General features: G+C 40.3%; 1 protein-coding gene across 1 annotated transcript in view; it reads right to left on the reverse strand.

Annotated features, from left to right (window-relative positions):
• XYLB (xylulokinase) overlaps positions 1–7,603 on the reverse strand; it is a 152,507-nt gene that overhangs the window by 87,241 nt on the left and 57,663 nt on the right. The window lies entirely within an intron of this gene.

Below are 7,603 nucleotides of genomic sequence, written 5' to 3' on the forward strand. Positions count from 1 at the left end.
AAATTAAATTTCAGAGGGTATGGCCATAAAAATAGAGAAGTGACAAAACAGAAGCCTTTTCTAGTTAGAGTGACCAGATGTCCCGATTTTTTAGTCTTTTTCTTATACGGGCTCCTATTGCCCCGCACCTCCTGTCTCGATTTTTCACATTTGCTCTCTGGTCACCCTATTTCTAGTACAATCAAAACCCAGAGAAAAAAAGGAACACAAAGCCTTCTCCTTATCTCTGCAGATCACTGAATTAGAGGATATAAAGAACAGGAGCAGGGCAAGTTTCATTTGTTTGTTCCGGGTTGGCAACACTCTACCGACCCATCAAGTAAATAATCATAACAGGATATAGGGTGTTGCTCAATCATTTCCCTTGAAATCTGATTGAAAACAATTGAAACAACTGTAACACAATGACAAACACATTAAAGCCTTTAAATCATGATTTATACAAGGTCTAACTTTTCTCACAAGTATCATCTGGTGACTTTATCAGTTTTAAAAACAGGGTTGAGACAAAAAATATGTATCTTGGTTTCAGTTAAAAAAAAAATCATGAGATGGAATCTACCGCCCTCTCCTGGTACATAACCAAATTGTATACAGAGATCTGTACATGTGCACACATGAACATATACACATGGTAAGTACAAGGTTGTTTTAAGATTGTTGCAGTTAGACTTTTGCCGAAGATTTTTTTTTTTTTTTAAGTATGGAATGCACCTAGAGTTTTAGATAGGTGCAACTGGAAACACAACTAAATAAACAAACTATGATTTCTCAGTGTCGCTATGTTTTTTCTACTACAGAACCAGTTTCTAGAAAGAAAAGAGATTTTCAGTTTTCCTATAAAGTTGCTAAATTAATTCATAAAATGAAATTAAGTTATAATAGATTATCCAATGTTTATATTGTTTATGTTACTCATCCATGAACTCTAGCAGACAGGAAATATCCTTAAAGTTTCCTTCAAACTCCAAGGTTTTCGGGTTTATCTTTTCTGGCTTATCCATCTTCCATTACATTTAAAATTATGGCCCAGATTCTTGGGTCCAACCAAGCTGCACCTGAGACAGGATCTGAGAGGCAGGGAAGGTCGGCATACAAAAATGGTTTTACATACTCTTTGTGACTCCCATATTCTGGAGCTGGATGGAGAAATTCTCAGGTAGCCAGCTAAACCAGATTTCTGATTCATTTGTACCACCGAGAATTGGTCCCTATACATTTCGAAACACCATATAGAGGTGTATATTGTGGTAGATCATGTCAATCCTATCTCCTCCTAAGGCCTTGTTTAAATTGAGGAATTTGTCCCAATTCTGGGAATTAGCAGAAATTACCATTGTAGCCGCACCTGTGCAAAAATGTAGATTAAGGAAAGCTGCAGTTTGCACTGATGCAACTACAGCAGTGGATGTAAATCAACTCAATTCCTGGAATCTGGGCAAATCACCCATGTACACAAGGCCTAAATGTGCTATGGGATGCTATATTTAAGGAACACAAGTGACTCTAGTTATATACCTCTTCCAAAAGATAAACAGACTTTTAAATACCTCATCAAGAATCACTACAAGAATAAAAACTGACAGCTACCAAAATAAACAAGATAAAGAGTATCTTGTATGCAAGGGAACTAAACATATTTATAGTACTATGATCATATCTGTACCATAAAACATGCTGTATTTTTTCCCATTTCAGAACTGTTTTACAAAAAAAAAAAAAGTTGAAAGAATGCCATCACTACAGAAATAGAGCATCACATTTAAATAAATAACAGCACTGAGGAAAAAAGCAGGAAATGCGTAAAATTAGCAATAAGGGCAAGCAGTTCTTTTTAAACTCATCTTTTAGTTATTACATAGATTAAAGTTTATCTTGATGCAACAAAACAATCAAAATGTTCCATAGCATCTGTTGGGAAGATACAATTCAAGGGACAGTGTCACACTCAGATTTATAAATAGTCATTTCAAGAATGAGGTATACATGGACATTTAAAAAACAATGTATTTTAATGTTTCCACACATAAGCAGGTGTGTTGTCTCCACTACACAGCATCTTTTTTATTGTATTTACAAAGCAGTATTGTCAAATTTTGTGATTTTTTTCATGAGTTTCATGATATTTGATGTTCTTCTTGAAGCTCCAGTTCCTAGAGTCACATGCTAACATAAAAATCTCAGCTTTCATTTTTCGAAAAAGGTTTTAGTCCTCACGGCTGTGGAGAACAGCTTGAAAACATGCCCCAAGTGTACCCCACAGGTACATAAAAAAGAAGCATATATCTTATTATTTTTAAGCCAATCTCATTACTTTTGGGGACTTGATTTATAATTTTGGAATGTTTGGGTTGACACAGACAGTGCCTAGCATAATGGAGTCCTGATCCCTGACTGAGGCATATAGGTGCTGCCTCAGCACAAGTGATAACAACACAGTATAACATGTATGTTGGAGTATATTCATCTGGAGAGAGTTATGTTGTAAAAAGCTAAAGTATTGCTTTAACACAGAAGTTATGGGATGTTAAATCATCAAAAAAAAGGCCAGACTAATGGAGGAGCAGTACTGCAGTGCAGGAGACCCAGGTTTTTTTTTTTCTAGATCCAGCTTTTCAATTCAGTGTTGCCAAAGGGGATGCTTTCTGTAGCTCAGCAGCTACCCCTCTAGATAACTGAAGAGCAACATTTGTAGGGTCTGACCAGGGGCCAATCCAGTCTGCCTCAGCAGGAGGACTGTGATTGCAATCCAAGGTTCAAGGGCAAGGGTGGGGCAGATCTAAATTCATAACAGCCGATATTGACTGAGACAAGGTGGGTGAGGTAATATCTTTTATTGGACCAACTTCTGTTGATGAGAGGGAGACAAGACAACCAACAGAAGTTGGTCCAATGAAAGCTATTACCTCACCCACCTTGTCTCTATAATATCCTGGGACCAACACAGCTACAATTGCACTGAATACAACAATGGAAGATATCAGCAGAGATGTTTTTGTGAAAAGTTCTTAGAGTTGAATGTCAGATCTGGTGGGAAGGGCTTGGAGGCAGGTGTTCTTCGTACATCATGTTTCCCCAACATGTGTAAAATAGCCCAAAGTCTATTGACCATTAGAGAATGGTAAAGGCCCATTTTTGCCTGACAGGGGTGATGATGACTTATGTTACACCTTAATTTAGGGAGAGAGTCTGTTATGTTAATATTGAAGCTGGTGGCATCAGACATGCCTCCTGTCATAAAGCATAAGTCCCAATTCTGAACCTTAGCGTCCAAAATGTGGGTGCCTGCATGAAACCTCCAAGCTTAATTACCAGCTTAAGATCTGATAGCGCTGCCCACCAGCCAGGAATTCCAGTGCCTGGCTTCACCCTGGTCTCCCCACAAACCTTCCCGAGGGACCCAAGACTGATGCCCTGAGTCTTACAACAAAGGAAATAACCCTCCCTGGATGACCCTGGAAGATCACCCTGTTTCAATTCCTTGAAAGCAAAACCAAGAGATCAGGTTTCTCTCACCTCACTCAGAGTCCTCGCAAATGCAAAGCTTTGTAATCTAACACAAAGAGATTTTCTTCCCCCCTGTCTTCTTCCTCCCATCAATTCCCTGGTGACTGCAGACTCAATCCCCTTGAGCCCCAACTAAAAAAAAATCCAACAGTTTTAAAAGAAAGCTTTATATAAAAAGAAAGAAAAAGACATAAAATGGTTCTCTGTATTCAAGGTGAACAATATACAGGGTTATTGGCTTAAAAAAAAATGAATAAAACAGCCTTATCCAAAAAGAAATACAATTTAAATTCAGCAACTACAACACATGTAAATACAACAATATAACCTATTGTCTTCTACCTTTTGACTCACAACTGGAAACAGAAGATTAGAAAGCTGAAGATAGAGAGATCACTTCCAGAGCCAAGAGAGCAACAGACAGAGCAACAAAAAACACACACCCAAAACTTTCTCCCTTGAGATTTGAAAAAATCCGGTTTCCTGATTGGTCTGTCAGGTGTCAATTTCTCTGCTTGTAAGCCTTTGCAGGTGAAAGAACATAACCCTTAACAACTGTTAATGACATCCCCATCCCCATCACCTACTGCAGCATCGCCCCTTTTTAAATGTGGATCCTACCACTAGCTTCTTCACCTATCTCAAATGTGACCTTTATTTATATATAAATCTTTAACTTGACCTGCCAAGCAAAAATACACGGCCCATACCTGAGCCACTCTGTTTCACAATTGTACCGATATCAAGGGATAAACTGAGGTGAAACTTTTAATTATTTAGTTTTAAATAAAACAGTACTGTTGAAAGAATAATGCAACTCCAAGAACAAACTATGGCAGAAAAACAACAGGCAAAAACTAAGCAATAATGATTTTTAATGTATTTACGCTTTCCTAAAATTTACCATTTATTATTACATACACAATACTTGCCAGGATTGGTACTTCATTGTGCTTAAATGCTGTACAAACATAAAGTAAGAGAATGTTCCTGCCCAAAGAGTTAACTTGTTTAAATAGACAAGACTGACAAATGTGAAAGAAAGGAAATATCATTACTCTAGTTGGCAGATGGGGAACCGAGGCCAGACAGACTAGGCACGTCTACACTACGGATAATATCGGAATTAGCTAAAATCAGTTTATAAAATGATATTAAATTCGATTTCATGCGGCCACATAGCACAGTAATTCGGCTTGTGCGTCCATGCCGAGGCTAACGTCGATTTGTGAAGCGTTGCATTATGGGTAGCTCTTCCGTAGCATATCCCATAGTTCCCGCAGTCTCCCGCCGCCCCTTGGAATTCTGGTTGAATCATTATTGCCGCAGGTGGTTCTGGGTAAATGTCGTCAGTCACTTCCTCTCGAAAACATCAGCGACAATCTCTTTCGCGCCGTTTTTCCCTGGATGCCTGGCAGACGCCATAGCACGGCAACCATAGAGACGTTCAGCTTTTGTTTTTCCGGCACCGTATGTGTACTGGATGCCGCGCACAGAAGGCATACTCCAGCACTACACAGCGGCATTCACTTGCTTTGCATGATAGCAGAGACGGTTACCAATGTTCTGTACTGTCTACTGCGGAGTAAACTGGCAATGAATAGACGGTTATCTCTCCCCCTCATGTACTGTCTCATGCCCGGCTGAAATCGGCCGGGGGCGCAACGCAAAAGCAAAATGGGATGATCTCCGAGTCATCCCTCCCTTATGTTCAAAAATAGAGTCAGTCCTGCTAGAATAAGGCAGTGTATTAGAGGACGTGTTACGAGAGCACAGCTGCTCCATGTCAGTATTCACAGGGGTGCCCCTGCAACAGACCCCACCCGTTGCTTCCCTTCTCCCCCACCTTCCTGGGCTACCGTGGCAGTGTCCTGCCATTTGTGTCATGAAGTAATTAAAGAATTGCAGGATAAGAAACACTGATTAGTGACATAAATGAGGGGAGCAGCCCCGGCGCGATGAATAGCCAGGCAGGACATTAAGCAGTGTGGGGGAGAGGAGCACAGCAGCTGCTGCTATGACGTCCAGGCAGTATAGATCTTTTCTTTACAAGGAAAGGGAGGGGCTGAAGCCCCAGTTTGCTCGATGAAGCTAGTTATTAGCCATTCTGTCTATCTATGAGAGTAAACCAGGAATGATGCCCTCATGTCAACATGTTAGATATTATGAGGAACGGTTACTAGCCTATGCACCGTCTACCATCAGGGAGGGGGAGAGGAGAGGAGCGGATACTGCTCTTCACTGCTGCAGCATCGCGTCTACAGCAGCATTCAGTACACCAGGGTGACATAAAGAAGTCAGAAATGATTTCTTTCCCTTTTCTTTCATTGGGGTGGGGGAGAGAAACTGAGGAGCTATTCATGAACCACGCCAGACACTGTGTTTGAACCTACAGACATTGGGGCTCAGCAAAATGCAAATACTTTAATCAAGACTGCTGTGGACTGTGGATAGCTGGATCCTCAGTACCCCCTCCATCCATGAGCGTCCATTTGAGTCTCTGGCTTCCGTTACGCTTGCCACGCAGCGTCGTTATCCTGGAGATTTTTTCAACGCTTTGGCATTTCGTGTTCTGTAATGGAGCTCGATACAACAGATTGTTCCCCATACAGCAATCAATCCAGTATCTCCCGTACAGTCCATGCTGGAGCTCTTTTTGGATTTGAGACGCATCGCCACCCATGCTGATCAGAGCTCAAGCTGGGCAAACAGGAAATGTAATTCAAAGTTTACGGGGCTTTTCCTGTTTACTGCCCCTGCATCGAGTTCAGATTGCTGTCCAGAGCGGTCAGTGGTGCACTGTGGGATACCGCCAAGGCAATACGTCGATTTCCGTCCACACTAACGTAATCCATAATGTAAATCGAATTTAGCGCTACTCCTCTCTATCGGGAGGAGTACAGAAATCGATTTAAAGAGCCTTTATATCGATATAAAGGGCTTGTAGTGTGGACGGGTACAGTGTTAAATCGATTTACACTCTTAATCGATTTAAACGGGTAGTGTAGACAGGGCTAAGTAACTTGCTCAAAGTCACACAGGAATTCTTATGGCAAAACCAGGAACTGACACATATGTATTAATCTTCAAGTCCAGTGTCTTCTACAAACCATCCTTCTCTCATTTAACAAAATTCTAGTTTAAAAGTTATTAGTGAAGCTTCATACATTGAAATATCCAGGATACTCAAGAAATAATCTACAGCCTGATTCTGAGAGACTCATCACCCCAATAATCAGCATCTGCTAGACTCAGGCTCTTTCTTGATAGTCAGAGATGGCATTAACAAGAGCCTAAGTCAAAACTCACATCATTTCAATACCTGTCAGGCAAGATAACAACCTTATCATCTGCATTATAGTCAGAACCACTCTTTTAGTGCTTGGTCTGAGATTCCATTGCCTCTGCTGTTTTTTGTTCGTTTGTTGTTTCTAATCACATTACTGATTTATATCCCAGCTTTTCAGCATGATCCTCTTCGCCATGAACTGTCTTCGATCAATTCGTATCTCACCTCTTGAAAGTATGGAACTGTATCAGAGGAATACATTAAAATTAACATGCATCTTATGTAGTAACACAAGGTGGGGCTGGTTTTTTAAAAAACAGATTATATATTATCCTTGTCTCACCTGTATGCCTGCACCAGAACTCTGCTCCTATTCTTCAATCACATACATAGCACTATATATACCATAAAGACAAATATAGCCATAACCTTGGCAAATCCTTCAATCCTGAATCGTGCATGATGGGAGTGTTCTAATCACTGTAAATCTTCTAATTTATCTTCACACCAGCAGCTGCTTATGAATTTGCCTCAAGTACGTTATCTTCTCTGGGGTAACATTAGAGAATCAGATGTACTAGTAGTCAACACAGAAGAGTTAATTTGTCCTGTCTACAAAAAAAGAACAAAAACCTAATCCTTTTCACTGATTCATTCACTGTGGTAAAGAGAGATTACTCCCTTGTAAAAACCGGATAATTACCTTACATAACCATTGTTCTTGAGATGTTCTGTCAATGTGGATCTCCTCATAGTGTGTATGTGCCCTTGCACAGGAGTTTTGGCAGTTTTATCAGTTCTGTCCAG

The sequence above is a fragment of the Chelonoidis abingdonii genome, chromosome 2 (genome assembly GCF_003597395.2).
Source record: "Chelonoidis abingdonii isolate Lonesome George chromosome 2, CheloAbing_2.0, whole genome shotgun sequence".
Taxonomy (NCBI): domain Eukaryota; kingdom Metazoa; phylum Chordata; order Testudines; family Testudinidae; genus Chelonoidis; species Chelonoidis abingdonii.